The following is a 24,067-nucleotide window of genomic DNA, read 5'->3' on the forward strand; positions in this document are numbered from 1 at the left end:
GTCGGCCCTCCAGCTGTTTCAAAACTACAAGTCCCATCATGCCTCTGCCTGTGGGAGTCATGCTTGTAACTGTCGGCCTTGCAATGCCTCATGGGACTTGTAGTTTCACAACAGCTGGAGGGCAGCCAGTTTGAGACCCCTGATGTAAAGTGAGACAGCTGGAAGGTATTGAAGTGATTAAGAATACGAGAGTTCCCCGGGGCACTGGGGACGTAACCTTCCCAGGGGACACTTGTGAGGCCAGGGCTGCGTCACCAGTGCCTCAGGGAATCCAGGAAGTGGAAGATAAAAAAAAGTAAGTTTTTCAAAATGTATTTGATGTTTATAGATGGCCATGTTTCACTGGGTTTTGTGTTTGGGACAGAGGGGGGTCGTCAAGTCCCCCTTAATGCTCCCCTTTGAATACTGACTTTCTGCCCTGGTTGGTTATGCGCAGCAGATGTCATTTCCCTCTTTGATTAGCTGTAATTTTCCTTTGTGCTTCTCTCACATGTGCTATTTGAGGAACGCCATCAGATCTGTAATGAATCATTGTAAATTGTAATTGTAGAGTGCAGCGAAAATGATCCCAAATTAGGCTTTCCAATGCGGCTGAATAGCTTTACACAATAGTGTGTCTGTCATACGGGGCGGTATTTGCACACTCTGTTCAGTTCTCGGATTTGTTCGGATGTGACACTCTGCGGGTCGCTGCTCGCTGTCCCCCTTAGATGAGCTCTGGATGACTTCAGTCTTCATATCCCCAGTACTGGGGACCTCGTGACAATTCACTATTATGGACTGTGTAACAAGCTTAGGCCTTGTTCACACGGTGTCAGAAACCATGAAATCAGACCAAGACGGAAGTACAGTTAAATCACACTTGTTTAATAATAAAAACAAATAGAACAAACGTAGTCGAAACATAGCCAGAGTTCCAGAAACAGATAGTCAGACAAGCCAAACGTCATGGAGCCGGAGATGAGCGTAGTAAAACAGCAAGCAGGATCTAGAGCCCGAAAAGGATGTCAGCCACGCAAGTCTTTTAAGAGGAATGCAGGAGATAGTCTCTGTGATGTTGACCAAGGCAAAGGCAGAGATCCTCTGGGCTGGACGGCTTAAGTAGGCAGGACTGACGAGCAGGATATCATCAACAGCTGAGTCACTGTGGAGAGCTATGGGACCTGGCAATTTTCGGACAGCTGAGCGGCCAGCTCAGAGAAGGAAGGGCTGAGCCCAGCCCTGACACACTGGCTTACTATAGCGTACATGCACGCAGTGTTTGCCCGCACGGAGATGCACGGGTGTCCGTTCAGGCAGCCCCATTTATGTCGATTGGGGTGCAGCAATGGCACCGACCTGGCCGTTGCTCCCTAATATAGAAAAAAGCATCCAAGAGGTGCCTGGACTTTGAATCATCATACAAGGCAACAGGAACGTTTTAGAGAACTTGCTGGATCAGGTTAGGCTGCTCACACTGGACAAGGCTTACCCTCCAGTGGGTACCCCAGCAGGTTCAAGAAAAGTGTGTGAACACCGCTCAGATGAAAATCAGTTCACAACTCGAAACAGGTGCTCCCCCCCCCCCCCCCCCGCGTGCCTCACCACCCCCAACAGTTATCCAAAAAATACATCAAATGGCCACACACCACAACGAGAGGGATATTGCTAAATATTTGTGAAGTCATCATGCCAAGAATGGATCACAGGAACATAGCTGGTTAACGCATTTCACACGGTAAAATCATGCTCGTTGACTTCAATAAAGAATATGTAGCAATACCCCAGCAGGTTACCAGAAAAAAAAAAACATACACTTTTGGAAGGAGCACCAAAACGTTGGATAAAATAGCAGACATGAATTTATTAGTTTTATACTTTTTTTTTTCAAAAAAAATGTTTCGGGAGTCAGAAAAAACCCCCCCTTCATCAGGGCTTCAGTTTAAAATAAGATTCTTGAATGAACTCGTCTGTGCCTTTGCCTTGGTCAACATATCTGGACTCTCTCTGCTGTGTTTTCCTGTAATAGTGTCAGAAACCATGAAATCAGACTGAGACAGTTGTACAGTTAAATCACACTTGTTTAATAATAAAAGTAAAAAGAACAAACATAGCCATAGTTCAGTAACCTGAACGGATAGTCAGCCAAGCCAGAAGTCAGGGATCAATGTAGCGGAACAGCAAACAGGATCTGGAGCCAGAAGGGATGTCAGCAAAGCAAGTCTTTAACCACTTTCAGACCGGACCATTTTGCTGGTTTAAGACCAGACCACTTTTTGCGATTTGGCACTGCGTCACTTTAACAATTGCGCGGTTGTGTGATGTGGCTCCCAAACAAAATTGATGTCCTTTTTTTCCCACAAATAGAGTTTTCTTTTGGTGGTATTTGATCACCTCTGCAGTTTTTATTTTTTGCGCTATAAACAAAAATAGAGCGACAATTTTGAAAAAAACGCATTATTTTTTACTTTTTGCTATAATAAATATCCCCCAAAAATATCTAAAAAAAAAACATTTTTTTTCCCTCAGTTTAGGCCAATACGTATTCTTCTAAATATTTTTTGTAAAATAAGCGATTATTGATTGGTTTGCACAAATTTATAGCGTTTACAAAATAGGGGATAGTTTTATGGCATTTTTATGAATAATTTTTTTTTACTAGTAATGGCGGCGATCAGCGATTTTTATTGTGACTGCGACATTATGGCGGACACATCGGACATTTTTGACACATTTTTGGGACAATTGTCATTTATACAGCAATCAGTGCTATACAAATGCACTGATTCCTGTCTAAATGACACTGGCAGTGAAGGGGTTCACCAGGGGGTGGCAGTGTTGGGGTTAAGTGTTCCTAGGGGCGTGTTACTAACTGTGGGGGGCTGGGCTGTGTTTTAGTGAACGCTGATCTTTGCTCCAATCACATGGAGCAGAGATCAGTGTCACTTGTTGCTAGGCAGAACAGGGAGATGCTGTTTACAATGGCATCTCCCCGTGAGACGATCGCGGGTATCCCCGCGGCGATCGAGTCCGTGGGACCCGCGACAGGACTCACGGGGGTCCCGACCGGCACGCGATGGCAGGGCGGCAAATGCAAATGGACTGTGTAACAAGCTGTCAGCTTATTTTTATAGTCCTTCTCATCAAATCTGAAAACAAAATCTAGAAATACGACCACAGCCTTAGGCCTTGTTCACACGGTGTCAGAAACCATGAAATCAGACCAAGACGGAAGTACAGTTAAATCACACTTGTTTAATAATAAAAACAAATAGAACAAACGTAGTCGAAACATAGCCAGAGTTCCAGAAACAGATAGTCAGACAAGCCAAACGTCATGGAGCCGGAGATGAGCGTAGTAAAACAGCAAGCAGGATCTAGAGCCCGAAAAGGATGTCAGCCACGCAAGTCTTTTAAGAGGAATGCAGGAGATAGTCTCTGTGATGTTGACCAAGGCAAAGGCAGAGATCCTCTGGGCTGGACGGCTTAAGTAGGCAGGACTGACGAGCAGGATATCATCAACAGCTGAGTCACTGTGGAGAGCTATGGGACCTGGCAATTTTCGGACAGCTGAGCGGCCAGCTCAGAGAAGGAAGGGCTGAGCCCAGCCCTGACACGCTGGCTTACTATAGCGTACATGCACGCAGTGTTTGCCCGCACGGAGATGCACGGGTGTCCGTTCAGGCAGCCCCATTTATGTCGATTGGGGTGCAGCAATGGCACCGACCTGGCCGTTGCTCCCTAATATAGAAAAAAGCATCCAAGAGGTGCCTGGACTTTGAATCATCATACAAGGCAACAGGAACGTTTTAGAGAACTTGCTGGATCAGGTTAGGCTGCTCACACTGGACAAGGCTTACCCTCCAGTGGGTACCCCAGCAGGTTCAAGAAAAGTGTGTGAACACCGCTCAGATGAAAATCAGTTCACAACTCGAAACAGGTGCTCCCCCCCCCCCCCCCCCGCGTGCCTCACCACCCCCAACAGTTATCCAAAAAATACATCAAATGGCCACACACCACAACGAGAGGGATATTGCTAAATATTTGTGAAGTCATCATGCCAAGAATGGATCACAGGAACATAGCTGGTTAACGCATTTCACACGGTAAAATCATGCTCGTTGACTTCAATAAAGAATATGTAGCAATACCCCAGCAGGTTACCAGAAAAAAAAAAAACATACACTTTTGGAAGGAGCACCAAAACGTTGGATAAAATAGCAGACATGAATTTATTAGTTTTATACTTTTTTTTTTCAAAAAAAATGTTTCAGGAGTCAGAAAAAACCCCCCCTTCATCAGGGCTTCAGTTTAAAATAAGATTCTTGAATGAACTCGTCTGTGCCTTTGCCTTGGTCAACATATCTGGACTCTCTCTGCTGTGTTTTCCTGTAATAGTGTCAGAAACCATGAAATCAGACTGAGACAGTTGTACAGTTAAATCACACTTGTTTAATAATAAAAGTAAAAAGAACAAACATAGCCATAGTTCAGTAACCTGAACGGATAGTCAGCCAAGCCAGAAGTCAGGGATCAATGTAGCGGAACAGCAAACAGGATCTGGAGCCAGAAGGGATGTCAGCAAAGCAAGTCTTTAACCACTTTCAGACCGGACCATTTTGCTGGTTTAAGACCAGACCACTTTTTGCGATTTGGCACTGCGTCACTTTAACAATTGCGCGGTCATGCGACGTGGCTCCCAAACAAAATTGATGTCCTTTTTTTCCCACAAATAGAGTTTTCTTTTGGTGGTATTTGATCACCTCTGCAGTTTTTATTTTTTGCGCTATAAACAAAAATAGAGCGACAATTTTGAAAAAAACGCATTATTTTTTACTTTTTGCTATAATAAATATCCCCCAAAAATATCTAAAAAAAAAAACATTTTTTTTCCCTCAGTTTAGGCCAATACGTATTCTTCTAAATATTTTTTGTAAAATAAGCGATTATTGATTGGTTTGCACAAATTTATAGCGTTTACAAAATAGGGGATAGTTTTATGGCATTTTTATGAATAATTTTTTTTTACTAGTAATGGCGGCGATCAGCGATTTTTATTGTGACTGCGACATTATGGCGGACACATCGGACATTTTTGACACATTTTTGGGACAATTGTCATTTATACAGCAATCAGTGCTATACAAATGCACTGATTCCTGTCTAAATGACACTGGCAGTGAAGGGGTTCACCAGGGGGTGGCAGTGTAGGGGTTAAGTGTTCCTAGGGGCGTGTTACTAACTGTGGGGGGCTGGGCTGTGTTTTAGTGAACGCTGATCTTTGCTCCAATCACATGGAGCAGAGATCAGTGTCACTTGTTGCTAGGCAGAACAGGGAGATGCTGTTTACAATGGCATCTCCCCGTGAGACGATCGCGGGTATCCCCGCGGCGATCGAGTCCGTGGGACCCGCGACAGGACTCACGGGGGTCCCGACCGGCACGCGATGGCACGGCGGCAAATGCAAATGGACTGTGTAACAAGCTGTCAGCTTATTTTTATAGTCCTTCTCATCAAATCTGAAAACAAAATCTAGAAATACGACCACAGCCTTAGGCCTTGTTCACACGGTGTCAGAAACCATGAAATCAGACCAAGACGGAAGTACAGTTAAATCACACTTGTTTAATAATAAAAACAAATAGAACAAACGTAGTCGAAACATAGCCAGAGTTCCAGAAACAGATAGTCAGACAAGCCAAACGTCATGGAGCCGGAGATGAGCGTAGTAAAACAGCAAGCAGGATCTAGAGCCCGAAAAGGATGTCAGCCACGCAAGTCTTTTGAGAGGAACGCAGGAGATCGTCTCTGTGATGTTGACCAAGGTGAAGGCAGAGATCCTCTGGACTGGACAGCTTTAGTAGGCAGGACTGACGAGCAGGATATCATCAACAGCTGAGTGACTGTGGAGCGATAGGAGCTGGCAATTAGCCGACAGCTGAGCGGCCAGTTCAGTTCTGATAAGCTGCTCCCAATTTAACATCCATGTGAGTGAGGGTCTCTAAACGCACGCTGTTTTGCGTTTCAAAGCTGTGCACCAGCACCTGCCCAAATTGGGAGCACTGGTTGTGTCTGTACAGCTGCTGTGTCCCATTTGACATGCATGGGGATGCATGAAGAAAAAAAAATTATGCATGGATTAATTTCTTGACGCATCCTGATATATTCAGAAGCAGTATAATAATAATAATAATAAAATAAATCTGCACTTGGAGGTGAATGTCATATAACGTCCTGGAGTTTAAGTGGTTAAATCTTAATGATGGGTGCAGCTGCAGGCATCATTTGGATATCTTCTTTTTCTGCCCTGATTGTTTTTACAGGTGGCGGGAGAGGACCTGCTTCAAGGTTGGATGTGTTGTGCGTTCAGAGATGGTATTCTGCATACCTTGGATGTAACGAGTGGTTGTTTGAGTCACTGTTGCCTTTCTATCATCTGGAACCAGTCTGCCCGTTCTTCTCTGACATCAGCAAGCCATTTTTCTCCACATAACTGCCGCTCGCTGGATATTTTCTCTTTTTCTGACCATTCTCTGTAAACCTGAGAGATGGTTGTGCGTGAAAATCAGCAGCACGCCACATTCAAAGTCCCTTAAATCCCCTTTCTTCGCCATTCTGATGCTCGGTTTGAACTTCGCCAAGTCGTCTTCACCACATCTACCGTGTTTCTCTGAAAATAAGCCTGGGTCTTATTTTGATTTTGGCAACAGAAGACACAGTAGGGCTTATTTTCGGGGTAGGTCTTACCATGTAATTTGCTGTCTTCTCTTCCCCTCTCTCTCCCTGCCTGACAGGAATCCCCAGTGGGATGTAAAATCCTATAATCCACTCTATTACATTAGTATTTAATGTACAATTTGTGTGTTTATGTAATATAATTGTGCCATATACCTTTGTTAAAGCGCCACTCTGCGCTTCTGTGACATGCCGGGGGGCTATCTTCCCCGCATTTATATTATAGAAACACACACATTGCACATGATGTACTACTGTAAAAGAGTGGGTTATAGGATTTTACAAGCATTTTAAATTAGGGCTTATTTTCAGGGTAAGTCTTATTTTCGGGGAAACATAGTAGATGCCTAAATGCATTGAGTTGCTGCCATGTGATTGGCTGATTAGCAGTTTGTGTTACCAAGCAATTGAACCAGGCGTGCCTAATAAAGTGGCCAGTGAGTGTGTGTTGCCTGATCATGTCCTATGTCGGTGTAATATATATAATACTGTGCAGAGTATATAGCGCCATCAGTGTAGTATATATAATGCATTGCAGAGTATATAGTGCAGTCAGTGTAATATGTATACTATAGTGCAGTCAGTATAATATATATAATACAGTGGGAAATATATAATACAGTGCAGAGTATACAGTGCAGTCAGTGTAGTATATATAATGCATTGCAGCGTATATAGTGCAATCAGTGTAATATATATAATATAGTGCAGTCAGTGTAATATATATAATACGGTGGGAAATATATAGTGCAGTCAGTGTAGTATATATAATACAATGCAGAGTATATAGTGCAGTCAGTGTAGTATATATATAATATAGTGCAGTCAGTGTAGTATATATAATACAGTGCAGAGTATATAGTACAGTCAGTGTAGTATATATAATATAGTGCAGTCAGTGTACTATATATAATACAATGCAGAGTATATAGTGCAGTCAATGTAGTATATATAGTGCAGTCAGTGTAGTATATATAATATAGTGCAGTCAGTGTAGTATATATAATACAGTGCAGAGTATATAGTACAGTCAGTGTAGTATATATAATATAGTGCAGTCAGTGTAGTATATATAATACAGTGCAGAGTATATAGTACAGTCAGTGTAGTATATATAATATAGTGCAGTCAGTGTAGTATATATAATATAGTGCAGTCAGTGTAGTATATATAATATAGTGCAGTCAGTGTAGTATATATAATATAGTGCAGTCAGTGTAGTATATATAATATAGTGCAGTCAGTGTAGTATATATAATATAGTGCAGTCAGTGTAGTATATATATAGTGCAGTCAGTGTAGTATATATAATATAGTGCAGTCAGTGTAGTATATATAATACAGTGCAGAGTATATAGTGCAGTCAGTGTAGTATATATAGTGCAGTCAGTGTAGTATATATAGTGCAGTCAGTGTAGTATATATAGTACAGTGCAATACAGTATAGAGTATATAGTGCAGTGAAGGGTATAAAATACAGTGTATTAAAGGGGTTCAGGGGAACCCTATGACAGAATAAAGAAAAAAAAAGGACTTGAGGTCCCCCCAAAATCCATTCCAGGGCCATTGAGTCTAATATAGATTTTAAGGGGAACTCCACGCCAAAAACAGCGTGGGGTCCCCCCCAAAATCCATACCAGGAACCTTTGTGTCTGGCATCGATTTTAAGGGGAACTTACCGCCAATTTTTTTTTTAAAAATGGTGTGAGGTCCCTCCCAAAGACTAACATTCTTCCCGCACCGATGGCTTTTGAGCTCTCCCAGTGTATTAAGTTATAAATGAACAACTTTATCATTTTTCTTTGTCCCCCCACATTGACCTGCAATGCTCAGTCCCGCTACTTGGCCTTTTAGTGTCCTCCATAGCATTGCCATCAAAGTAGTTTGATAAGTAGGTCACGATGTCCTGATTGTCCCCGGCCTCCTGCCTTCTCCTGTATTATCACCTCATCATGGGTGAGAATGAGCTTGTCCTGCCAGTTCAGAGTCTCGTGTTGGCTGCTGCGAAGCGGCTGCGTTTTAATGTCAGGCAGAGCGCTGTATATGGACGCGCACGGCGGCGTGCTGGGAGAGGAGCTGTGTACCCGCCATAACTCCATTAACCTTTCATCACACAGCCAGTCTCCATACAAAGCTCATAGGGAGAGATATTGATCACACTTTGCTGGAGTCTGATGTTCTCCCCAGACACATCTTAATGATCTCCTGCTGATTAACAAAATGCTCATCTTTGTTGAGTAATATGGACTCCACTTTTACTGAAACGTGATTTTTAGATGTGATTTTTTAGTCAGACCGTTAAAGGGGCAGTCCAACTTTAATGGCCATTTTTTTTTAAATTCCCCCCCCCCCCGCCTTGTTCAAGATTCATCGCCCCCTGTAGCTACCAGTGATCACACCTCATTGTGGCTACCTGGAGCAGTTGTCCTCTGCCTTAGCGTTGAGTCTTAGCCCCTGTACACACGGTCGGAGAATCCGTCGGAATGTGTCCTATCGGACCGTGTCGTCGGATAATCCGACTGTGTGTGGTATGCATCGGACTGATTCCGTCGGAATATCCGTCCGACCCAATTTTCCAACATGTTGGAAATATTTCCCGACCAACTGGGCCAGTCGGACATACTCCGATCATGTGTAGAGAATTTTGATCGGACCAAGTGCCACGCATGCTCAGATCGATTTCCTACATCAAAGCTATTGGCTACTAGCCTGAATGTAGTCCCATCGTAACGAAATTACGTCATCACGTTCTGAACGATCGGATTTTTCGACAACTTAGTCCGACCGTGTGTATGCAACAGTTTCAGACAAGATCCGACGGACAAGATCCGACGGAGAAAATCCGACGGATTTGGTTGTCGAATCTCCGACCGTGTGTACAAGGGCTTACTGCAACTGGACCCTGCTGGATTGGGTTTTGACAAGTGAGCCTGGAAGTAACCCTTAAGCACTGGGCTCCTCTCGAATGCTTTCCATACTGTTTCAGGTTAAGTTTGCAGCAGAGCGCCTTCCAAGTCCAACGCTGTTGGCATTGCCCCTGTGCATGCTCTGTCTCTTATGATTATGCCATTTGGCCTGGGCACCAATAGCTCCCTCATTTTTGTGCCGGCTTGCTGTAAAAGAGGTTAATACTGTGGGCCTGACCATTGATTTCATTCCAGCGGGTGGAGTGCCTCATGCCCACACGCCACACTCTCCTTCCCACTAGACAGTAGTAAGGAATCATCTTCCTGCTGCCGCTCGTAGTACAAGAGCTACATGGAACGTGAATCCTTTGGTCACCTGCAGCCGCTCGACCCTCTGGTCTCGAACATTTCTGCCAAATACCAGTTATTCGTTTGTGATTATTGGAAGAACCCAGATTGGGTTTTTGCACCTCCAAAATGCTTGCTGGCGCTGCACCCGCTTAGTGAGGAGTTTCACAATGTTGTCCATCCCAGTAGATGATGTCCCTCCCTTTAAGTACCTAACCTGACCATTCTCAACCAGGGTTCCGTGGAACCTGGGGTTCCTCCAGAGGTTGCTAGGGGTTCCTTGAGCTGTGGTTGATGAACCACCTTTTTGATGGCGTCTACATTGCTCAAGGTTCAGCATCCCATAGCAAAGCCGGCAGCATGACACAAAATATATGTCTAGCTGACTTTAAGGGTGGCATTCTGAGCACCATTTTAAGGGGAACATTCTTTCTATTGACCACCAGTATAAGGGGCATTGTTCTATTGACCCCTGATGAATTGGTTTTAGTAAGGGTTCCTCAATACTTGAAAATTATTTTTGGGGTTCCTCTAGGGTTAAAAAGTTGGCAAAGCATGACCCAACCAGTTAGAGGCTGGAAGCCCCTTCAGGGACTGTGTTCTCTTTTGCAAGCTTCATGCTGCACCTGTTTCGGACAGTAGTTCCTCTGTGCCAGACTAAGGCTAGATGGGTCATATCACTTAAACGAGATCTGACCAGTGCTGACTAAGCCCTTGTACACACGGTCGGAGAATCCGTCGGAATGTGTCCTATCAGACCGTGTCGTCGGATAATCCGACTGTGTGTGGTATGCATCGGACTGATTCCGTCCGAATCTCCGTCTGACCCAATTTTCCAACATGTTTGAAATATTTCCCGACCAACTGGGCCGGTCGGACATACTCCGATCATGTGTAGAGAATTTTGATCGGACAAAGTGCCACGCATGCTCAGATCAAATTCCTACATCAAAGCTATTGGCTACTAGCCTGAATGTAGTCCCATCGTAACGAAATTACGTCATCATGTTCTGAAAGATCGGATTTTTCGCCAACTTTGTCCGACTGTGTGTATGCAACAGTTTCGGCCAAGATCGGACGGACAAAATCCAATGAATTTGGTTGTGGAAATCTCTGACCGTGTGTACAGGGGCTTAGACCCACAGTTCACCAAGCTATGGACCAGATGTCTTTAAACTTTAGCTAGGATGGCTTATTAGAACCTTCCGCCTTCCGTCTCACATTGGTCTTTTGTCAATACATCTTCGTAGGACTCTGACTAAAGTGCTATGCTTAGGGGAAAAGTTTTCTCTGCATGGCCTTTGAGATGACATCTCTACAGGTTAACTATGACCACAACCACCAAAGAGACGAATGGCGCTTAGGGTACCTGTCTTCCCCAGAGGAAAAGGCACAAAGAGTAAGTTCTCCCTATTTGTAGTGGTTCTCGTGTATCTAGGTCATGAAATATCTAGTAGTACAGTGCCTTGAAAAAGTATTCACACCCCTTGACATTTTCTACATTTTGTCAGCCAAAAACATAAATGTAATTCATTAAGTGAAACGATTTTTTAAATGAATATCTGAATAGTGGGGCACACCTTTGGATTCAGCCCCCTTTACTCTGATACCCCTAACTAAAATCTAGTGGAACCAATTTCCTTCAGAAGTCACCTAATTAGTAAATAGAGTCCACCTGTGTGTAATTTAATCTCAGTGTAAATACAGCTGTTCTGTGAATCCCTCTTCTTTTAGAGAACCTTAGTGAGCAAACAGCATCATGAAGGCCAAGGAACACACCAGACAGGTCAGGGATAAAGTTGTGAAGTTTGAAGCAGGGTTAGGTTAAATAAAAATATCCCAAGCTTTGGAACATCTCATGGAGCTCTGTTCAATCCATCACCTGAAAATGGAGAGAGAATGGTACAACTGCAAACCTACCAAGACATGGCTGTCCACCTAAACTGGCAGGTCAGGCAAGGAGAGCATTCATCAGAGAAGAGCCAAGAGGTCCATGGTAACTATGGAGGAGCTGCAGAGATCCACAGCTCAGGGGGGAGAATCTGCCCACAGGACAACTATTAGTCGTGCTCTCCACAAATCTGCCCTTTATGAAAGAGTGGCAAAAATAAAGCCATAAGCAGTCCCATTTGCAGTTTGCAAGAAGAGGGGGGGGGGGGGGGGCACAGCAAACATGTGAAGAAGGTGCTCTGGTCAGATGAGACCAAAATTGAACTTTTTGGCCTAAAAGCAAAATGCTATGTGTGCCGGAAAATTAACACAACACACCATCCCCACCGTGAAACATGGTGGTGGCATCATCATGTTTTGGGGATGCTTTTCTTCATCAAGGACAGGGAAGTTGTTCAGAGTTGATGGGAAGATGGATGGAGCCAAATACAGGGAAATCTTAGAAGAAAACCTGTTAGAGTCTGCAAAAGACTTGAGACTGGGGCGGATGATCACCTTCCAACAGGACAACCACCCGAAACATACAGCCAGAGCTACAATGGAATGGTTTAGATCAAAGCATATTCATGTGTTAGAATGGTCCAGTCAAAGTCCAGACCTAAATCCAATTGAGAATCTGTGGCAAGACTTCAAAATTGCTGTTCACAGACTCTCTCCATCCAATATGACCCCACTCCATTTGTCATTTTTCCTTCCACTTCACATTTATGTGCCACTTTGTGTTGGTCTATCACATAAAATCCCAATAAAATACCGTATTTATCGGCGTATAACACGCACTTTTTCCCCCTTAAAATCAGGGGAAAGTCGTGGGTGTGTGTTATACGCCGATCCCCATTGTCTGTGAGTCAAAAATACTGAGCGCCGCCGAAGAAGACCGAGCGCCGCCGAAAAAGACCGAGCCGACTGCTCGGCTCCCCTCGTAGTCCCGCCTCCCTGCTGTTTCTGGAGCGAGCGTTGCCGAAAAAGACCGAGCCGACTGCTCGGCTCCGCTCGTAGTCCCACCTCCCTGCTGTTTCTGGAGCGAGCGCTGCCGAAAAAGACAGAGCCGACTGTACTGTGTACTCAGCTCGGCTTGCAGTCCCGCCCATACTGGGCGGGACTGCGAGCCGAGCCAAGCCGAATACACAGTAGAGTCGGCTCGGTCTTTTTCGGCAGCGCTCGCTCCAGAAACAGCAGGGAGGTGGGACGACGAGCGGAGCCGAGCAGACGGCTCGATCTTTTTCGGTGGCGCTCGCTCGGTCTGTCTCAGCGGCAGGATATTTAAACATGGGCAAGGCTGCAAACGGCGCTGGGCAAGCTGGAAATGACACTGGCAAGCTGCAAATGACACTCTGCAAGGCTGCAAACAGCGCTGGGCAAGCTGCAAATGATGCTGATCATTCTGCAATGATGGACAAGGCTGCAGATGCACACTGATAAGGCTGAATTGACAGGCATTTAAATGTAAGGTTTTTTTTCCTTAAACTTCCCTCCTAAAACGTTTTTCCTTAAAATGCCCTCCTAAACTTGGGGTGCGTGTTATACGCCGGTGCGTGTTATACCCCGTTAAATACGGTACATTTATCTTTTTGGTTGTAACATGATACAAATGTGGAAAATGTCAAGGGGTATGAATACTTTTTCAAAGGCACTGTAGTTGGTCACATTCAACTGAACTTGTTCTGTAATGTTGAAGATTTTTTTTGTAGTTTGACCAAGCCACTCCTTTAGCTCTGAGTGTCACGAATATAGCTCGGCATTTATATCCACACAGGGAGCACCAACACCTTCATCCCGTCATTATGGAATGTGTCAAGGCAGATGTTTTATTGTCCAATATTAGGATAGGAGGTAGAGAACCCCTGCTAATAGTTATTATAAAGCTCATGGTATGTTAGTGTATTATACAGGATATAGTATATACAGGATTTATATAGCGCCAACAGTTTACGCTGTGCTTTACAATATAAAAAGGAGACAATACAGTTATGAATGCAATACAAGAGGATTAAGAGGGCCCTGCTCAGAAGAGCTTACAATCTAATAGGGTGGGGCAGGTGGTACAAAAGGTTCCAACTGTGGGGAATGAGGTGATGGAAGTGGTAGAAGATTAGTCGGCGACATGATAGACTTTCCTGAAGAGATGAGTTTTCAGGGATAGCCTGAAGGTAGCAAGAGTAGGGGATAGCCGAACCAGTGGAGGTAGTGAGTTCCATAGGATTGGAGAGGCTCTGGAGAAATCCCGGAGATGAGCATGGGAGGAGGAGACGAGAGAGCTTGAGAGTAGGAGGTCTTGAGAAGAGCGGAGGGGGCGATTTGGGTGATATTTGGACATAAGATTGGTGATGTAGCACGGGGCAGAGTTGTGATTGGCTTTGTATGTTGTGATTAGTATTGGCGATTGGGAGCCAGTGTAGGGATTGGAGGAGAGGGTTGGCAGACACTGAGCGGTTGGTAAGGTGGATAAGTCTGGCAGCAGCATTCATGATAGACTGAAGAGAGGATAACCTATGGAGAGGCAGGCCAATGAGAAGGGAGTTGCAATAGTCAAGGCGAGAGATAACGAGGGAGTGAATGAGGAGTTGGTGGTTTCATTTGTTATAAAGGGGCGAATTTTAGAAATGTTACGGAGGTGAATTCTACAAAAAACTTTTGACTTTGACTACAAACATTTAGTGTAAACAGTAAGTTGTAGATATTGAAATAAGCAGTAAGTTGCATTTATAGTAACAGTGAAAAAGCGTTTGCATTTTGGCACTTGGGGCTTCTGTATGTTACTAGATTATTTTCAGTAGTAATAATAATGAAAACATTTATAATAATTGCTAAAAAAAAACGAAATAAATAATAATTAAATGCATTGGTATTTATTGGAAAATAAATACAATGGTGGTCCATGGGAAGAATGCTCCTTACATTGGTGATCAGTGGGAAGAATGCTCCTTACATTGGTGATCAGTGGGAAGAATGTTCCTTACATTGGTGATCAGTGAGAAGAATGTTCCTTACATTGGTGATCAGTGGGAAGAATGCTCCTTACATTGGTGATCAGTGGGAAGAATGCTCCTTACATTGGTGATCAGTGAAAAGAATGTTCCTTACATTGGTGATCAGTGGGAAGAATGCTCCTTACATTGGTGATCAGTGGGAAGAATGCTCCTTACATTGGTGATCAGTGGGAAGAATGCTCCTTACATTGGTGATCAGTGGGAAGAATGTTCCTTACATTGGTGATCAGTGGGAAGAATGCTCCTTACATTGGTGATCAGTGGGAAGAATGTTCCTTACATTGGTGATCAGTGGGAAGAATGCTCCTTACATTGGTGATCAGTGGGAAGAATGCTCCTTACATTGGTGATCAGTGAAAAGAATGTTCCTTACATTGGTGATCAGTGGGAAGAATGCTCCTTACATTGGTGATCAGTGGGAAGAATGTTCCTTACATTGGTGATCAGTGAAAAGAATGTTCCTTACATTGGTGATCAGTGGGAAGAATGTTCCTTACATTGGTGATCAGTGGGAAGAATGTTCCTTACATTGGTGATCAGTGGGAAGAATGCTCCTTACATTGGTGATCAGTGGGAAGAATGTTCCTTACATTGGTGATCAGTGGGAAGAATGTTCCTTACATTGGTGATCAGTGGGAAGAATGCTCCTTACATTGGTGATCAGTGGGAAGAATGTTCCTTACATTGGTGATCAGTGGGAAGAATGTTCCTTACATTGGTGATCAGTGGGAAGAATGCTCCTTACATTGGTGATCAGTGGGAAGAATGTTCCTTACATTGGTGATCAGTGGGAAGAATGCTCCTTACATTGGTGATCAGTGGGAAGAATGCTCCTTACATAAGATGAGGACCCCCTCAAACTAGTAGTCAGAGGTAGAAGAGCTGTTGTATTGGTGGTCCGTGGGAAGAATGCACCTCACATTTGAGGTCATTGGGAAGAATGTCCCTAATATTGGTGGTCAGTGAGAAGAATGCTCCATTTATGGAAGGTCAATGAATAGAATGCTCCTTTATACTCTTGGTCAGTGGGAAGAATGCCCTTATATTGGTAGTCATTGGGAAGAATGCCCCTTACGTTGATGGTCAGTGGAAGGCATACTCCTTACATTGGGGGTCAGTGAGAAGAAGGCTCCTTACATTGGTGATCAGTGAGAAGAATGCTCCTTACATTGGTGATCAGTGGGAAGAATGCTCCTTACATTGGTGATCAGTGGGAAGAATGCTCCTTACATTGGTGATCAGTGGGAAGAATGTTCCTTACATTGGTGATCAGTGGGAAGAATGCTCCTTACATTGGTGGTCAGTGAGAAGAATGCTCCTTACATTGGTGATCAGTGGGAAGAATGTTCCTTACATTGGTGATCAGTGAGAAGAATGCTCCTTACATTGGTGATCAGTGGGAAGAATGCTCCTTACATTGGTGATCAGTGGGAAGAATGCTCCTTACATTGGTGATCAGTGGGAAGAATGCTCCTTACATTGGTGATCAGTGGGAAGAATGTTCCTTACATTGGTGATCAGTGAGAAGAATGCTCCTTACATTGGTGATCAGTGGGAAGAATGCTCCTTACATTGGTGATCAGTGGGAAGAATGCTCCTTACATTGGTGATCAGTGGGAAGAATGTTCCTTACATTGGTGATCAGTGAGAAGAATGCTCCTTACATTGGTGATCAGTGGGAAGAATGCTCCTTACATTGGTGATCAGTGGGAAGAATGTTCCTTACATTGGTGATCAGTGGGAAGAATGCTCCTTACATTGGTGATCAGTGGGAAGAATGCTCCTTACATTGGTGATCAGTGGGAAGAATGCTCCATATATAAGATGAGGACCCCCTCAAACTAGTAGTCAGAGGTTAGAAGAGCTGTTGTATTGGTGGTCCGTGGGAAGAATGCACCTTACATTTGAGGTCATTGGGAAGAATGTCCCTTATATAGGTGGTCAGTTGGAAGAATGCTCCTTAAATTGGAAGTCAGTGAGAAGAATGTCCCTTACATTGGTGGTCATAGAGAAGACTGATCCTTATATTGGTGGGAAGAATGGCACTTACCTTGGTGGCCATAAGAAAGAATGCCCCTTACATTGGTGGTCAGTGGGAATCATGGCCCTTTTATTGGTGGTCAGTGAGTGGGATGAATGCCCTTGCAGTTAGCTAAAAAGATAATTGGTGTCGGTGGTTACTTATTTCAGAGGCAAAAATTGCTCATTGACCAATGAACCCTTAGCAACTTTTGAAGGAACCCTAGACGAGAAATTATAACTTAAAACTTAACTGCTAAACCTGAACCACAACACGTAAAGTACATTTAGACCAAATAACTGAAATTGCGTATAAGCTGTTTCATATTATATAGTTACATTGTAAGTTTGAATAAAGACACCAGTCCATCCAGTTCAACCTGAGTGAGTGTCTACAATTGTCCCTATCCCTGTACATTATACACTCACATCAGTCCCTACCCTCAAGGAGCCCAGAGTCCAAGGTCCCCATTCATATACTAGGGTCAATTTTGGACAGAAGCCAATTAACCTACCTGCATGTCTTTGGAGTGTGGGAGGAAACCTACGCAGGCACAGGGAGAACATGCAAACTCCAGGCAGGTAGTGTCGTGGTTGGGTTTCGAACCAGCGACCCTTTTTACTGCTACGTGAGAGTGCTATCCACTCTACCACTGTGCCGCCACACTCCGAACGATATTCATGTAATTCCAAATATTTTCAGTCCTATCAGATCTGCAGCTTACTTTAAAATGATACCTGGTGATCCTGCCTTGAAGGTCTCTTTTTCAGACACTCCTGTTATGGGGTGACAGCTATCTCTCTTTTGTTCTGCCAAGTCATCATGTTGTCACATAGTGGGAATTACAAGGACCATGCTGAAACCCATTACACACACATGCACCACCATTGTCACCATTAGTAGGCTCAACAAAAGCAATAATGTGCATCCGACGCTGAAGTGAGTGCATGTAGACACCACCTTCCAAAATCATGACCCTCTCACTTACCCAACCCAACCCCCAGGCTAGTCCCCGATACCAGAAGAAGATTTGCCTTTGCCGGGATCAGTTCTTACAATTCAGTGCCATGATGATCGGTAATTTTGGCTGCCTGGTAAATGTATTTTATTCAAAATCGTTTTGTCGGGTCTTAAAGTCCTCCAGAAAAAGATGTCTCCACTTAAATGCTCTTCCATTACCCAAATTGCGCTTTTCTCATCCACTTGATCTTTGAAACTCTTCAGAGCCGAGAAGATTAATGTCAACTTTTTGGAGTGCCCTTTTTTCCGAACGAATGCGTCACCCTGACAGGTGCGCTCCTAAATCCGGGGAACAAAACAAGGTCGTGGTCCTTCCCGTCTTTAATGAACGGCTCGTTGAGTGTGTCACTTTTGGTGATTGGGAGGTGATTAATGGGAGATGTAAATGGCGCGGTCTCTCCGGAGAGTCACACCTGACTCCTTCGCTCTTATCGCTTTAGTTCTGTTGCTCAGCAACACGGCGTGGAGTTATCGTGGGAAGGGGATAGCGATCTGACGGCGAGGACCCGCACCAGCCTGGGAAAAAAAAGACTTTGACAAGCAGCTCCATCACTTTGTACCTAGCGAGGAATGTAGGCAAGATGACTCACCGCGTGATAGAAAATTCCCTTGCGTTCCGCCCTGCCAGCCAACAAAGGGAGCTGAATTCTTTTCTTCCTTATAATAAAAACAAGGGTCTCTGTTGCATACATTTATTTTATTTTTTTTAATGGAGGCAATGTGCGATTCCCTGCAAGGATCCATTTCTAGAAAAAGCTGCATGTTCAACTATGTCCTTGGAATGCTGATTTCTGAATGGCAGTGTCTCGGTTCAATATTATCAGCTGATGCATTTTCAGCGTTCTAATGAGGAAAGTTGCAGTGTCTGTGTCCTTTTTGAAAGTAATTTACCCATAGGGATTCCCATTGCAGCGGGTGCCTACAATTTGTACCTTAACCTAGCCTCGTTTTGAGATTTTGGTGTTTTCAAGTTTAAAACTGTTTTCTTTTGCTAGAAAATTAGCGGGAGTCCGCCGTTTAAAAAAAAAAAAAAAAAAAGCCAGCAGCTACAAATACTGCAGCTGCTGACTTTTAAAATAGTGCCACTTACCTGCCCAGCACGCCCGCGATGTCGGCACCCGAAGCCGATCTCTCGATCGTCTCTCGGGTGCTGCCGCCGCCATCTTGGGTATGGGAATCAGGAAGTGGAGCCTTGCGGCTTCATTTCCCGGTTCCCTTCTGCGCATGCGCGAGTCGCGCTGCGCAATAAGGATGGTCCCCGCTGTCTCTGGGATCTGTGTGTTTCCCAGCAGACAGCGGGGGACCTTCGGAAAGGGGTGTAGATTCTGCGGAAAGGAGCGTAGCTTCTGCAGAATCTACGCCGGAAGTGGGTGCAGATACCTGTACTGTACAGGTACCTGCACCCCCCTCCCCCCTGGAAGGTGCCAATTGTGGCGCCGGAGGGGGGGAGGGTTCCAATGAGCGGAAGCTCCACTTTAGGGTGGACCTCCGCTTTAAAACCCTCAAATATTATATATTGTTTTTTTTTTTCTAACACCCTAGAGAATAAAATGTCATTGCAATACTTTTTTTCACACCGTATTTGCACAGCGGTCTTAGCCCTGGTACACACGGTCGGATATTCCGATGGACAATGTCTGATCGGACCGTGTTGTCGGATAATCCGACCGTGTATGGGCTACATCGGACTGTTTCCGTCGGAGTATCCGATGGACCAAGTTTTCCATCTGGGCTATAAAATTTTCCGACAACATGATCCGATTGGACAAAGTGCCACGCATGCTCAGATCAAATTCCTAGACCAAAGCTATTGGCTACTAGCCTGAACGTAGTCCCATCATAACGAAAGTTATCCAGCTGGGCTATAAAACTTTCATGATCCGATCGGACTTTGTCCGATTGTGTGTAGAGAATTCCAATCGGACAAAGTGCCACGCATGCTCAGATCAAATTCCTAGACCAAAGCTATTGGCTACTAGCCTGAACGTAGTCCCATCATAACGAAATTACGTCATCGCGTTCTGAACGATCGGATTTTCCGACAACTTTGTCTGACCGTGTGTATGCAACAGTTTCGGACAAAATCCAACGGATTTGGTTGTCAGAATATCCGACCGTGTGTACAAGGGCTTACAAGCACACTTTTTTTTTGGAAGGAATTCACTTTTTTGAATAGAAAAATAAGATAACAATAAAGTTAGCCCAATTTATTTTGATATTATGAAAGATAATGTTACGCCGAGTAAATTGATACCCAACATGTCACGCTTCAAAAGTGCGCCCGCTTGTGGAATGGCGTCAAACTTTTACCCTTAAAAATCTCCATAGGCGACGTTTAAAAAATTCTACAGGTTGCAAGTTTTGAGTTACAGAGGAGGTCTAGGGTTAGAATTATTTCTCTCGCTCTACCGATCGCGGCGATACCTCACATGTGTGGTTTGACCACCGTTTTCATAAGCGTTCGCTTCTGCGCGTGAGCTCGTCGGGATGGGGCGCTTTTAATTTTTTAATTTTACTTGATTTTATTATTTTTTTTCCCTGTTTTTATAAAAAAAATAAAAATTTGGGTCACTTTTATTCCTATTACTATTATTGTCGGCGCTCGCCCCGCTCCCCCCTCTGTCCCCTCTAGCCTGCACTGATGGCAGTGGTGAGGCTGCTGCATTGATGGCAGTGGTGAGGCTGCTGCATTGATGGCAGTGGTGAGGCTGCTGCATTGATGGCAATGGTGAGGCTGCTGCATTAATGGCAATGGTGAGGCTGCTGCATTAATGGCAATGGTGAGGCTGCTGCATTAATGGCAGTGGTGAGGCTGCTGCACTGATGGCAGAGGTGAGGCTGCTGCACTGATGGCAGTGGTGAGGCTGCTGCACTGATGGCAGTGGTGAGGCTGCTGCATTGATGGCAATGGTGAGGCTGCTGCATTAATGGCAATGGTGAGGCTGCTGCATTGATGGCAGTGGTGAGGCTGCTGCATTGATGGCAATGGTGAGGCTGCTGCATTGATGGCAATGGTGAGGCTGCTGCATGGATGGCAATAGTGAGGCTGCTGCATTAATGGCAATGGTGAGGCTGCTGCATTGGTGGCAGTGGTGAGGCTGCTACACTGATGGCAATGGTGAGGCTGCTGCACTGATGGCAATGGTGAGGCTGCTGCACTGATGACAATGGTGAAGCTGCTGCACTGATGGCAATGGTGAGGCTGCTGCACTGATGGCAATGGTAAGGATGCTGCACTGATGGCAATGGTGAGGCAGCTGAATTGATGGCAATGGTGAGGCTGCAGATGGGCATTGATCAGGTTGCATTGATGTGGACTGATGAGGCTGCAGATGGGCACAGTTTCTTTTTATTTTGCTTCAAAGTTCCCTATTTAAAATTTACATTTTATTCTTGAAAATTCCCTCTTAAAGTGAATGTGCGTGTTATACGTCGATAAATATGTTGTTTTTTTTTGTTTTGTTTTTATTAAAGCAAATCTTCACTGCATCTGAGCACCACAAACCAAAAACACTGTTTAATTAATTATTAATAATCAAACTAAGCTCCATCTATCCATGCTTTGTTTTGTTGAGAAATCACTTTCAGGCTGGGTTCACACTATTGTGAATTGGATGCGGATTTTCCCCCACATCCAATTTGCATAGCAGGAGATTGTTGACCGGCTTTCTATGGAGCCGGTTCGCACATCTCCAGAGTGGCTCCGGTGCGAATTGCATAGGAGTCCGGTGCGTCTTTTGGTCTGTTTCAGGTCCAAATTCTGATAGTCTGATAGTGTGTATGGGGCATTGGAGTATAAAATATGTGGTGCAAGTCCCTCCTGTTCACTATTAGAGTGTAAGGACCCCCTATACCCCTTATTCTGTATTAGAGCATAACCCCTGTGGTGCAGATCCCTTAAACCTCTTGTTCCTGATTGGAGTGTAAACCCTGCAATACAGGACCCCCACACCTCCTGTTCTCTATTAGAGGGTAAACTTTATGGTATAGAACTTTCATACCTCTTGTTCTTTAGTAGAGTGTAAGCTCTGCAGTACAGGACCCTTATACCTCCCATTCTCTATCAGAGGGTAAACTTTATGGTATAGAACTTTCATACCTTGAAATAAAAGCTACAATTGGAATAAATTCTAAACGAAACATTATCCTCCGAAGGTGGTCATAGATTCCCTTTTTTCCATAAATGTATTAATTTGTCTACTCCTTTAATTAGTCTATTAAAACGCTGATAGGTACTGTTGATAGCACAATAATATAAGGTTAAAAAAAAACACTGCTTAATAAAACAATGCCTTATTTATTTCCCAAGAAAATAGTAAAATGCTAACATGAAAACACTAAAGGAAGACATTACAAAGCATATAACACAAGAACATCAAAGATACTTATCAAGGCTATCCTATAGATACGGTATCCTCAGCTGGGCTCGAAATGGTAGAAGAGAGAGCCATGAGGCTCAAAAATGGTAGATAGAGAGCTCTCTGTCTCGTTCAGCCCTTTTATACTTCAATCATACACCATCCAGACCCAACCCCATTGCCATCCCATCTAGACTTTTGATGAATCACAGTATTTATGGGGCAGTCCTCCTCAAAACATTATATTACTGTCCATCCTGCTGTATTGGCCTCTAGGGGCAGCATTGTCCATGTATCATGAATATATACCTTTGTATCACGGGTCAATTTTCAAAGCCTGTTGGTCTTTTAATCTTTGTAACCCACCATCATCAATTATCCTGGCCACCATGGCCCTCTTTGATCACACCAGACGGTCCGGAGCCAAGCGTTTGTTCAGCCTTGATGGAGGCCTGATCTCTGAATATTCTGATATGCTACAAAGCTTTGATGTGCAATTTGTTACATCCCAGACAGCCCCCAAGAATGCGAAGATCTGGTATAGCCATTGTTCATATTTCAAATGCCTCTTGTATCATGAACTAAATAAAACATGTTGCCTTACAACATACCTCTTGTTCTCTAGTAGAGTGTAATCTCTGCAGTACACTACCCTTATACTCCCTGTTCTCTATTAGAGGGTAAACTTTATGGTATAGAACTTTCATACCTCTTGTTCTCTAGTAGAGTGTAAGCTCTGCAGTACAGGACCCTTATACCTCCTGTTCTCTATTAGAGGGTTAACTTTAAGGTATGGAACTTTCATACCTTTTGTTCTCTACTAGAGTGAAAGCTCTGCAGCACAGAACCCTTATACCTCTTGTTCTGTATTAGAGCATAACCCCTGTGGTGCAGGTCCCTCCTATCTCATTCGGATCCTAAAGACCTGACAGCGCTGAGAAGTGCCTGGAAATCATAATCCCGATTGACTCTACGCTAACGTACTGAATGTTTTCTGGTCTTTTTTTCTTTTTTTTAAACTCTGTAATCTTGTAATATCTGACAGTTCTCTAAACATGAGTTGAAAGAACGGCTTGTGTAAGAAGTTGTTGTTGCTTGTTTATCATTTGGGAATTCCATTAGCATATCTTATTTCTGTATCTGCGTGATTCCACCGGCTTAGAAGTGAAATCCCCCCCCCCCCCCCCCCCCGGACCAGGCGATGAAAACGGCGTCTGATCACCCGCCGCTGTCGGAATCGCCAGCTATTAGTATCCAAAGTGATTGCATGCTGGTGATAGAAGCTCGGGGTCTGCTGGGGCGCCGCGGTCGGATGTCGGCATGCCTGTACAAGACCTCTATGTCTATTTTTTAACCTGGAACTCCAACTGAAACTTTTTCAATTCTTTTTTTTTTTTTTACAACTCAGCAGGAAGCGAGAAGAAGGGAACATAGAATGGAAAAAATCCTGATAAAGCTTTTAACCCTTCTTTACTCCTGCCTAAACTGCCATAAAAAATCAGTGGGATTTATGCCTTCTCTTCCTGCAAAATAAAAAATAAAATAAAAAAAAAGATGGGGAGTTTACATACGAAGTACGAAGGCCTTATATACCTGTATTTACAACTGTTGTTTTAATAAAAAAAAAAGTAATAACCCTTTAAAGAGTAGAATCTGATTAGACACTACAAGATAAGGCCGTGGCAGAATTGGCATGTTGCATTCAACAGCCGCTACTGCCGTTCAAAGCGGCCCATTCAAGAGAATGGGGTCATGCCATGA

The 24,067-nt window shown here is 44.0% G+C and overlaps 1 protein-coding gene across 9 annotated transcripts in view; it reads left to right on the forward strand.

The window, feature by feature from the left end:
* UNC13B (unc-13 homolog B) overlaps window positions 1-24,067 on the forward strand; it is a 626,059-nt gene that overhangs the window by 397,847 nt on the left and 204,145 nt on the right. The window lies entirely within an intron of this gene.

The sequence above is a fragment of the Lithobates pipiens genome, unplaced genomic scaffold, assembly GCF_037356315.1.
Source record: "Lithobates pipiens isolate NorthernLeopardFrog02 unplaced genomic scaffold, aLitPip1_a1.2 Scaffold_3, whole genome shotgun sequence".
NCBI classification, from domain to species: domain Eukaryota; kingdom Metazoa; phylum Chordata; class Amphibia; order Anura; family Ranidae; genus Lithobates; species Lithobates pipiens.